At 40.7% G+C, this 12,427-nt stretch overlaps 1 long non-coding RNA gene across 1 annotated transcript in view; it reads right to left on the bottom strand.

Annotated features, from left to right (window-relative positions):
* LOC147027626 (uncharacterized) overlaps positions 1 to 10,984 on the bottom strand; it is a 52,262-nt gene extending 41,278 nt beyond the window's left edge. The window contains exon 1 of the long non-coding RNA XR_015057141.1: positions 10,702 to 10,984. This is a non-coding gene — a long non-coding RNA (uncharacterized LOC147027626). The remainder of the gene's footprint in view (positions 1 to 10,701) is intronic.
* Positions 10,985 to 12,427: the final 1,443 nt, after the last annotated feature.

The following is a 12,427-nucleotide window of genomic DNA, read 5'->3' as shown; positions in this document are numbered from 1 at the left end:
ATGTTTGTTTGAAAAGTGCGTGATGTTTGTTTGAAAAGTGCGTGATGTTTGTTTGAAAAGTGCGTGATGTTTGTTTGAAAAGTGCGTGATGTTTGTTTGAAAAGTGTGTGATGTTTCTTTGAAAAGTGTGTGATGTTTGTTTGAAAAGTGCGTGATGTTTGTTTGAAAAGTGCATGATGCTTGTTTGCAAGAAAGATATCAAAGCTAGCCCGGTAGTTATAGTTTGAGTGAGACACAAAGTAAGAGCAGCAATTCTGACACGGAGAGTGTTAGATGGTTCCGAACACCACTTTAATGCTCCTGAGTCGGAATGGTAGTACTACCCTGAGCAGTTGCTGTCGACAACCAACAACCTAAAAAAAAAACCTACTATCTGTTACTTTAAAAATCGAAGATTATTATTCAAGTATATTGGTTCGTCGATTTTGTTATTCTGTCTGTCTCTCTGTTTGTTTGGCTGTTGTCAATCGCCGACAGGTCACAATTCTAAACTGATCATCATGAAACTTTACCAAGTTGTAGAGGTTGTCTCAACTATTGATTTTGACTATTGATTTTGAGGTCAAAGGTCAAAGATCATCTTGAGGTCAAATTTCTAAAATCGTCATTTTTCATCCGATTTACTTGACAGTTGAACAGCATTTTCAAATCAGCTTACTGAATTCAACCACCAATTATTTTTGAGGTCAACATAGACCAAAATGTTGATGTAAGGCCAAAGGTCAGCAACTTAGGTGAGATTTCTAAAATCCTCAATTTTCATCCGATTGACTTAAAATTTGAAGAGGGTTTATATTTCCGGTCAATGAATTCAACCAGCCAATTATTTTTTAGGTCAAATTTGTTTTGTGGATTTTGCAAGTATCGTGCTGTGCATGTCGTCTTCTTGTTACTTGTAAAATCGAAGATTTTTCAAATATATTGGTCAAGTCCATTTTGTTATTCTGTCTGTCTGTTTGTTTGTCGGTCTACTTATTGCCTACAGGTCACAATTCTAAACCGATCATCATGAAACTTTACCAAGTTGTAGAGGTAGTCTCAACTGAGAAGACTATTGATTTTGAGGTCAAAGGTCAAAGATCATCTTGAGGTCAAATTTCTAAAATCGTCATTTTTCATCCGATTTACTTGACAGTTGAACAGCATTTTCAAATCAGCTTACTGAATTCAACCACCAATTATTTTTGAGGTCAACATAGACCAAAAGGTCGACGTAGGCCAAAGGTTAACAACTTAGGTGAGATTTCTAAAATCCTCAATTTTCATCCGATTGACTTGAAATTTGAAGAGGGTTTATATTTACGGTCAATGAATTCAACCAGCCAATCATTTTTGAGGTCAAATTTGTTTTCTGGATTTTGCAAGCATCGTGCTCTGCATGACGTCATATTCTTGTTGGTTTATTTGTCCACATAGAACTTTTGTGTATTTCTCTGCAACCACTTGACAGCTTGAGATGAAATTTTCACCATAGGAGCGACTACTCATGAAGAATATTTTTATGATAATTGTGACATCAAAGGTCACGTGGTGTGGCAGCCATGTTGGAAAAATGGAAAAACATTTTGATCTCTGTATCTCTGAAACCACACCAAAGAAAAAATTTGATACTTGGCACACGGCAAGTACTCATGGAAGAAGTGTGATTTTTATGACATCATAGGTGCCTTCATTATGACATAATTGCATATATAAAACGCTAGATCTGATCAGTATGAAATTTTTTGAGGGTCATCTTGGGATAAAATGGGCTTTGGGAAAAAAATTGATGATGTGATCAGTCACATGATACGGCAGCCATATATATATATATATTTTTTAAAACCTTCAAAAAACTTCTCTGAAGTGGCTGAACAGATCGAGGCGAAACTATACATGTATGATTGCCTATCCATGAGGAACAAAAGTTTCACATATATGATGTCATAGGTCACATTTTTTGGCAGCCATATTGGATTTACCCTAAAACCTATTAAAATCTTCTCCAGAACAACTGGACAGATCGAGGGGAAATGTCACACAACTGTTACCCAAGCCATGGGTGTACAAGTTTGTTAAGGAATAATTGATATATCACATCATTTGGCAGCCAAATTGGATGGAAGAAAAATATGAAATAAGTTTTTCTCTGGAACCGCTTAATCAATCGACGTGAAACTTCACAATTATGATCTAGTAGTGATGGGGGAATAAATGTTTTAAATTTCAACTTTATCAGATACATGGTCTGACAGCCAGAATTATTAAATTTTTGATATGGGTTATTTATTTATTTATTTATTTTTTATAAGGCTCACTTGGCTGTGTCTAGATGGGTTTGAGGGTAGAGGAGTAGTTGCTGAAACGTGAATCCTATCCAGTTTCCTCCTCATGACTTCATCTTTGCCTTTTGCTTGTTTGGGTTCCTTCTGATTACTCCAATGCATAACTGTACCTATTTTGTCTTTTATTTGATTTTATTTGAATTTATTTTAATCCCATTCTAAATTCATTTGGATAATAATTAAGCGTCATGGGTTGCATAAAAGGTTGTGGGGTTGCATCAAAGCGTGACGTCTTGGTACCCGATCATCACTGCCAGTAGTTATAAATGTCAGTTCCAATTATGTCTCATTCATTATGTTACACACCAGGACACAAACGCCACATAAAACAAGTCCTGGGGATGGTCTGCAATCTCTGATTGCTCTTTTTCTTGTTTATTTATGTATTACGAAATGTATTTAAGAATTGGGTTTTCAGTCTGTCCTTGTACCTGGGATATCATTTGGTTTCCTCTTCTGCCTGATAAATTATTTATTTCTTGAGGAGAAGCAATGCACCTCCTGATCCTGCCATTTTTCTGCACCAACTGCTTGTGTTAGACTGATGTTCTTGGAGGGTAAATCTTGATATAATCCTGATTATTAACCATCCTGAATTACAATCCTGATTTATAACCAGCATGTTAGAACATGCATGGAAAATGAGTAATGTTCATCTGCTTCGGCATCTTTGATGCATCTATGGAGCATTAGACTCCAACGAGGTGGGTCCCTGCACACATAGTGAACATGCACTTTTGGATGCATGCATCCACAGAACAATATACTTATTTTTTGATGATGATGATGCTGATGATTATTATTCTTTGTACTATTCCCCAATATCATTGTTGCTCAAAACTACTCACTGACCTTGCAGTCCTCACTATTTACAATTTTCACAACATTTGGGTATATATTCCCCCAAACATAAGCAACACATTTCCATGCATTGTCCATTTCATTCCAAACACGTTTAATTGACTCATACCATAAAACAGAAAATATAACAAAATTTATCATCGTTCCTAATCCATTAATAGCCTATATATGTTCAGGATGATCTTCTTGCATATGGCAGCTTGGCTGCCAGGTCATGTATATATAAATATATATATATATATATATATATATATATATATATATATATATATATATATATATATATATACTTGGTCGGTAGGTGCATATATATATATATATATATATATATATATATATATATATATATATATATATATATATATATATATATATATAGTTAAAAAATATATCTATGTATGTCTGAATATATATATATTTATATATATATATATATTAAAAAAAATATATATATATATATATATATATATATATGTATGAAAAATGAATTATCTTAATTACACATCCTGTAAACTTCTCTGCACATGATTCTTGCAAAGGGTCACTGAGACCAAGCAGAAGTGTCAGATATTCGTTGAATGTAAGAAGGTCAGCAACCAGATTGATGTTGTGTAGACTTGACCTATTTACAATCGGAGGCATAGTACAATGCAATGAAAAGTTTGGGTTAGTTTGGTTTAAAGGTCCAATAAAATATTATAAGTATGTGATAGTGGCACACTGCTTGCTTGCAGTCCTGGAGGGAATTTTGATTGAAATTTCTCATGAAGATGGTTGCACAAACAGGGAAAAAGAGGAACAAAGGAGTGGAGGTTAGTGGAATGCCTGGATTATGGGAGTTTAAGAAGCAGGCTGGACCAAAAGAGAGATGGTTGAAAAGAACAAAGACCACTGACCTCTGTGATGTGTGAGAGCAACAAGCTTTGTGCTTTAACCTCATCATGAGAGATTCCAATAATGTTGAGAGCTTTATATTCCACAGAATACAGGAGAGATGGCCATGATGCTGTAACACCATCTGATTGGGGAGACCCCCTTTTTGAAAATCATAAAATTATTATCAAGAGGTACTTAACCTATTGACTGCATGCCTTGTTGGCTGTTGTTCTGATTTTGAAGGAAAGACAATGACAGAGGATGCACAGTGTGCAGCTGGTTTTGTAGGCCAGCTGCTTTATGGATCACCACCTTGCTGTGGTGTAGAAGCTTGAGTCTTCCTTTGATCCTGAGAGCGAAGCCATCGGGAGTTTTTTTAACTTCTGGTTGGGTCACCCATGCTGGTAAGGTCGAGGGGGCAGTTCCAGATGAAGTGCGACCAAAGAAGACCTCAACGGTGGAACAGGCAGAGGAAGATGTATTAAGGCATATAAGCTGAGAATGCGGACATGTACAATATTGCAATGACTGTGAATGTGGAGGAAGGCTGCAGCAGAAGAATATGCCCAATCGTCATGAACTCCATGCCATTGGACTCGCATCCTTTCTCTGTCAAGGACCTGTGGTGGTTGTTTGTGCACCAATCTCCCCACATTAAAAGATGTCATGCACAGGCGTCTGCTTGATTCGGCAACCCCAAAAAGTCATGTGGTGTTTGGCGAATGGTGACAGGAGCAGTAAATTGAAAATCTGAAAGCTCCTACTCATGGACTGGCATGCAGGTGGTGGATGTTTGATTCAGTTGTCCCGCTTGAGGATCAAGTCAGGTTGAGTGATTCAGCAATTGCACCCCTGACTGATCAGCCCTTTTTAGGATAAGCTCTGATCATCGCACAAGGGGAGGGGGCAGGAAATGGTGCCCCAATCATTGTCCTGCCTCACTCATCCTGACTAGATAACAGTATCTAGTGGGATGACCTCCATCCATTCCATCGGGACCAGACTGTACAGAGCGTGGGTGCTGCCAAAGCAGTCTCCTGGGCTATTGGGCACAATCCTAGACAGGTCGTCACTCCAAGACAGGATTGTTGAATGGCTCAATCATACCAGCAAGCTGGTTCTCATTTTGCCAACCTCAGAAGGATGACAGGCTGAGTCAACCCCACCTGGTTTTGATTCAACAGTCCAGCAGGATTTTAACTCAGGACCCTAGGATCCCAAGCCCACCACCCTAACCATGAAGTCAACATCAGGGATCACCTCCCTGTGGTCAGAAACAAAAACTTAACTTGGGATAAACTTAACATGGGATACACGGACACTAATAAACAACTCATAAAGTGATCGATCAGAACGATGGATTGCGCTCATTGCACAAGAGCTCAAGAAGTATAATGTTGATTTTTAAGCCATGCCTGAAACCCTTCGAAGGACAACTGAAGGAGGAGAGAGGAAGCTACACATTCTTTTGGAAAGGAAAGTCTTCAGATGAGCCAAGGATCCATGGAGTTGGATCAGCAATCAGATAAATTCACACGATTCCTCTTGGAACTCCCCCTTGGTATTGGTGAACAGCTTATGACCCTCTGCTTGAAGCTTGCTAATAACCAAAAGGCAATTGGTGTGAGTGCTTATGCTCCAATACTGGATGCTGATGGCCTGGTATTGGCTTTGCGTTTAGGGTGGCTGGCTTAGGATGTCAGGGTCCTGAGTTTGAGCCCCTCTCAGCCATTGAATTAACACCTCATGAGGTTGACTCAGCCTGTCATCCTTCCAAGATTGGTGAAATGAGTTCCAGTGTACTGGTAATAGGGGTTTTGCCTCAGCAGCACAGACGCGCTCTGAACAAATGATGCTACCAGCAACCTTGTGTTTCATATGGAGGAGGTGGACGATGCTGACAAGGACGTGAAATACAATTATATGCTAATGCTGATGCCATCTTATCTCGTGTCTCGAAGGAAGACAAGATCATTCTCCTTGGGGATTTTAATGCAAGGGATGGAAGAGAGTATTAGCTGTGGACGCACACTGTAGGATAGGAGGACTTGGGTAACATCAATTCCAATGGAGTTCTCATTCTTACCAAGTGTGCAGAGCAAGGACTTGCCATCACTAACACTCTCTTCTGTTTGAGGAACAAATTAAAAACATCCTGGATGCATCCCCAGTCTAAGCGTTGGCATGATATCGATTACATCATCGTTCGAGCTCGAGATGTAAGGACTTTCTCCTTACAAGAGCCATGACAAGTGCTGACGACTGCTGGAGTGACCATCGCCTTATCCATCCCATGATCTCCATCAAGATAATGCCAAAACGAATGTTTGAAAAGAAGCAGATCCAACGTAAACTTCACGTCGAGGGTCGAAAGGACAACAATAAAATAAAGCGTTTTCAAGCCCTGCTTAACAAAAGACTGCCTCAAGAACATCCAGAAGGTATTGAAGCATATTGTAGCAACCTTAAGGCTGTCATTCTCGATACATGTTAGGAAACAATTGGCGACAAAACCAGAAAACATCAGAACTGGTTTGATGAAAATGATGCTTGAAATCGGGTGCCTTATCGACTTGAAAAGGAAAACCTGTGCTTAGCAGAATGACATCAACTGTCATACGAAGGAGAAAGCTCATGCAAGGGCAAAGGTCGAAGTCCAATGCAAGACTCAGGAACTGAAGAATAAATGGTGGTCTGAGAAAGCCCAATAGATCCAGCACCTGGCAAACACCCATGACATGTGAGGCTTTTTCAGCACCACCAAAGCAGTTTATGGACCAAGCTATCATCGTGTAAACCCTCTGCGATGAAAAGATGGATTTCGAATGCCAAAGGATAATGAAGCCATCAACTCTCAATGGAATGAGCATTTTCAAGAGCTCTTAAATTGTAACTCCACCGTGAAAGATCAGGTCTTCGGATGGATACCTCAATGACCAATAAGATAAGAACTCAGCGAATCCCCTACCTTGAGTGAGGTGCAGATGGCCAAAGGGAAGATGAAAAACAATGAGGAAGCAGGCCCTGATGGTATCCTCAGGCAAGGTGGGTTAGAGTTCATGCACCAGATCCACATTCTTGTTTTAAAGATCTGGAACAAGGAGGAACTTCCTGCAGAGCTGAGAGATGCCCTGATTGTCACCATCTTTAAAAAGGTGATAAGGTCTACTGTGGCAATTATTGAAGTATATCCCTATGTCCACTGTTGTGCATGTTCTCACACACATTATTGCTGATTGATTTTTGCCCCTCTTTGAAGACATTCTTGCAGAATTGCAATGTGGATTTAGACCATCTATAGAACCTTGGATATGGTCGTGACCCCTCGATAACTTCAGGAGAAGTGTCTAGAACAGAAACAACCTCTCTATATGGAATTAATCGATCCGTCAAAAGCGTTTGACTCAGTGAATCGTGATGCATTGTGGATCATCTTGTTGAAAACTGGTGTTCCTGAAAAACTTATCAAGGTTCTGAGGCTGCGACATGACGGAATGTCGGTGACTGTTCTGAGTCGCAGTGACTCTCAAGATGAACCATTTGGAGTGACAACTGGAGTGAAGCATTGCTGCATCATCACTCTGACTCTGTTAACTATTTTCAATGCAGGAAATTCTCATCTCATTAATGGGAATCTTCCAAGCAGAGTTCAGATGATTTATAGGATGGACGACAAACCCTTCAACCTTCGGGGACTGAAAGAGAAGAGCATGATCTCTGTCTCTTCAATCGTGGGACTCCAGTGCACAGATGACAACACCCTGTTTGCTCATCGTGAGGAGGATCTTCAGTCCATTCTTAATGTATTTGGAGCAGCCTAACATCATCTGGGTCTCTCCTTCAACATCAAGAAGACCAAAGCCCTGTATCAACCAATTCCTCGTGAGGAACTGCCAACTCCTTCCATCCAAATCAATGGAGAGGTTTTGGAGAATGTGGTACACTTCACCTACCTCGGGAGCCATCTCTCTTCGAAGGCAGACATAGACGCAGAGATATCACACTGTCTGAATTGCGTCAGTGCTGCCTTTACACTTCTCAGGAATAGTCTTTCATGATCGTGCTATTTGTGTTGGAACCAAGCGCCTTATTTATCAGGCTTTCCAACTATCTGTATGGCTCTGAAACCTGGACTACATATCGAAGGCATCTGAAGATCTTGGATAGACATCATCAATGCTGCCTTCACAAAATCTTGAGGATTACATGGAATCACAGGCAAACAAACATCAGCATACTTGACGAAGCAGGCACTACCAGTGTTGAGGCAATGCTGAGCCATCAACAGCTTTGGTGGATAGGCCACGTCATTCGAATGTCAGACTCTCGCCGTCCGAAACATGTCTTTTATTCACAGCTGAGAGAAGGACAGTGACCTTGAGGACAAAGGAAGCAGTACAAAGATGCTTTGAATGCAAATAGGAAGAAGTGTGACATTGATGTCGATGACCGTGGGAATGCTGCCCGAGATCGCCTGAGATGGAGACGAATGCTGTGTGAGGGGTCCATCCACTTCGAAGCATCACACAGCCAAGCAAAAGAGGACAACAAGCGATGGAGGAAAGAATGCCGACATAGCCACTCATGCACCAGTGCACCTGAAAACATCTGTCCTGATTGTATCAGACGATGTGGTTCTCGAGTTGGCCTCATCAGTCACTTTCAAGCACAAATAAAATTCCGTTCTCGAAGACTATTTTATTCGCCAGCGAGTGATAGCCGATGATGACGGATGATCAGCACAAAGTGATGCAACTGCTGTGAGTGGGATGGAGGAGTGAATGATACAAAATGAAGTCATCCACAAAAAGGAAGAGAGGGTTTCCAGAGCATTAGAGAGATCATTTATGTATATGATGATTAAGCCTGGGACCAATATATTCCTTTAGGGACATTCCAGCCTCCACTAGAAGAGGAGGGGAGAGAGTTCCATTGATAGCGAGAATGGGCATTCATTGGAGCACATACTGCACCTCTGCCAGGCTGAACAGTTTACGTTTTGTACCCCAAGGAGAGGCCGGATCTGGATCTGGACATGAACCAAAATCGAATCAGCTTTCTCTTGTCAGCTCATCAACTCATTCAAATAGTTTTGTCATAACTCGTACACAACTTTTTGAAATATCATGCTACTAGCTGAAGGACCCAACGTTGCCCGGGGAAGTTCACTGAAATATGTTTTTCGTTGTGCTCTCTTCAGGTGAAATTCGCACAAAGTGAGTGAGTAATGATGAAGAACAGTCTAATATTCACCTATCAACACAGTCGATTCTGATTGGACGTTCTCCACTGATGAGTCATCACCTCCCAATCCTCCCACCGAGACCATTGGGAGATGATGACGCATCAGTGGAGAACATCCAATCAGAAATGACATATGTATTTATATATTTCCTGCATGATAAATTGGGGAATATTGGACTTGTGGTTTTGGGTGAGTGAACAATCTTGGGCGTTGCAAAATGCGCTTGTACTACTTTCTCTTCATTTAACTTTTCAATAATTGTATTTTTTAAATACAACAAATCACGACAACCTCAACATGGGAACTCCACAAAAAAATATTACTCGATTGTTCCCGAGAAAATCCCAAGCAGTGTTGAAGAACACACTCACTTGAGGCCTGTACACAGAGGTGTTATATTAAACCTGTGTAAAGCAATCTTTTTAATACCAGGTGCATGTGTAAAGATGAGAATAATTAAATTTATTTTGTTGACAACACATCACTCACTACAACCTTAACATAGATCTTCACAATTGACCCCATGCAGTAAGCGAGTGACGTCACAGCGGAAGGTGAGGCTCCGCCATATTGAGTGGCAAAAATCATAGCTTCCACGCATGTGTCACGCAAACTTCTGGGCTATTTCCATGGATTAGATGAGATTTCTAAGAAGAGGTACTGCGAAAAAACTGAAGCTGCGTGGTCTTAGTGAAGATCCTTATATTATTTCAAAGGAGAAATGGACAACAGAAAGGAAATTTTGGCCTCAAATCGTTTTCCCTGACATCTATGTTTACCTTGTTGAAACGCCGAGTCCTTACACTCAAGCCAGCCTGAAAGCCTTCACGAGTATGGACGCTTACTCATATTATATCGCCGGGTTTGTTAGTGACATAATCTCGACGAAAGCTGACAAGAACTCAAGAACTGTATTATCGTGAGGTAAAGATTAAGCCTGTTTTCTTTCATTTCACTATTATTGTATTATCGTTGTTGCTTGTTTTGTTCAGCAACCAGCGTCACTTTTTTAACCTGACTGCTACCACAAGTTAATTTCAAGAGAAGCTCTTGTCTAAATGCTAAGTTTGTAGAAAATCTTCGTTCGTCAGTTTGCTCACAGATACATGATGTTTTTTCCATGACAAACATCCGGTGTAATGCCACACTGCTGTGGATATTTCCAAGTAATAGTTTTTTTTTATGTATAAAACATATCGATGTGACTTTCTGTGGTGAAACAACTCAGAACTGCGCGCGTTGGACAGCTGTGAGAAAGGCGATCTTGCCTATCTCATTCCGTCAATAAAACAAGGGATATAATGCATTTTAATGATACAAATCAGACAATATTTTGTAACCACCAGCTATTTAATACCAACAACTGAAATAACGTATCAGAAATTAGTTACATACCGGAGACAAAACAAAGGCCACACAACCAGTCATGTTCGCCCGGTCGCCATTTTTCTCTTCTCAGAACCGATATCCAAATATTTCGTCGGTCTACTTCGGCGGGAAAGCGGTAAAACTGCCCTCCAGAGCCTTTAGTATATCGCCGAGTACATCCCGGGGCACAACAACTCTTACCCATTTGCAGAAAAAAAAAAAACATCGCTTGCTTGGAAATAACGGTGTCGTTCAAGTGGAGACTATCGGTTGTTATGGACGAGGTAATACTTTCTTGCCACTCAATATGGCGGAGCTGCCACAGTCACGTGACCGGTGACGTCATCTCAATAAGACCTATACACATTTCTCGATCACTCCCAGGAACGAAAAAAAAAAACAAAAAAAAACACAGGCAGTGTTTTAGCACATGAGCTGATCGAGGCCTGAAGGTCAATTATCTGATTTTAATTTTTGTTTTTTTTTTCATCCAGATATAGCCCTCGACATTCCTCTGGATGAAAAAGAAAGCCATGCAAAGTTTAATTGCACTGGTTCCTGCAGGGTTCCCGAACGCATAAATGAACTCGAAGGACACTCGGTTGAGCACGTACCTCCGCCATGTCATGTCTGATCCACGAGAACATATTGGGCCCAATACATTTTTGAAATATCATGCTATACAGTACTATATCGTTTTGTTCCAATCTCTCAATGGTGAAGAATCACTTTAAATATTAAATTATTCTTGTATCCAGATTCGGATTCGGATCTTCACCAATATCGAAATAGTTCGTCCGTGCGACACACCCAACCTGTCCACCAAATTTCGTCCACATCCGTCCACAACTTTTTGAGATATCGTGCTATATACCATTTTAGCCCGATATCTCGATGGTGAAAAATCACTTCATGAATTATAGGAATCGGATCCGGATCTCCACCAAAATGGAAACAATTCTTCGATGTCACACACCTAACGTGTCCACCAAGTTTCATCCGAATCTGTCCACAATATTCTGAGATATCGTGCTATATATTGGTTTCAACCCATCTCTCAATGGTGAAGAAGCACTGAAAAAATTCTGGTAGTTGGATCCGGATCTGGATCAGGATCTTCACCAAAATCTAAAGTTTTCGTCCGTGTCGCACATACAACTTCCCCACAAAATTTCATCCGGATATGTCCACAACTTTTTGAGACATCCTGTACATAAACAGACAAACAAACAGACAGACAAACAGACAGAAAGGGCTAAAAACATAACCTCCTTCACCTTCGGTGGTGGAGGTAATAAACAAACAAACAAACAAATTTCATATGTTAGAAAATAGCAAATACCACCTGTCGCTTCACTGATGAGAATACTAAGGTCAGGTCAGGTCAGTTATGTGAGCATGTGCCAGAGCAGCTTGTCGCAACGTCCATGTTCCGCCGGTACTCCAGAGGGCTCCGTCTGGCCATCCCCAAGGCAGATGCCTGGCCCATCCCCATCTCCTTGAGATGCCAATCAACCTGCTGCAACCACGAAGCACGTGGTTGGCCCATTGGCCTCCTCCACTCACGAGGCTCCCTCTCTGAGAGAATCTGGTGAGCAGTATCAGCGACAGGAAAATGAGCCACATGTCCATACAGCTACATTTGATGCTCACAGAATATGAAGGTAACAAATCTTATTTGAGTCTCTCTCAGCAACCGCTTGTTGGACACAAAGTCTGACCAGCGAGAGCCAAGGATTCTCCAAAGAGACCT

Source organism: Eptatretus burgeri, chromosome 4 (genome assembly GCF_056783735.1).
Source record: "Eptatretus burgeri isolate ZD-2024b chromosome 4, Ebu_testis_v1, whole genome shotgun sequence".
NCBI lineage: Eukaryota > Metazoa > Chordata > Myxini > Myxiniformes > Myxinidae > Eptatretus > Eptatretus burgeri.
Note: the sequence above shows the minus strand (reverse complement) of the source record. Positions and strands in the feature narration are given on the sequence as shown.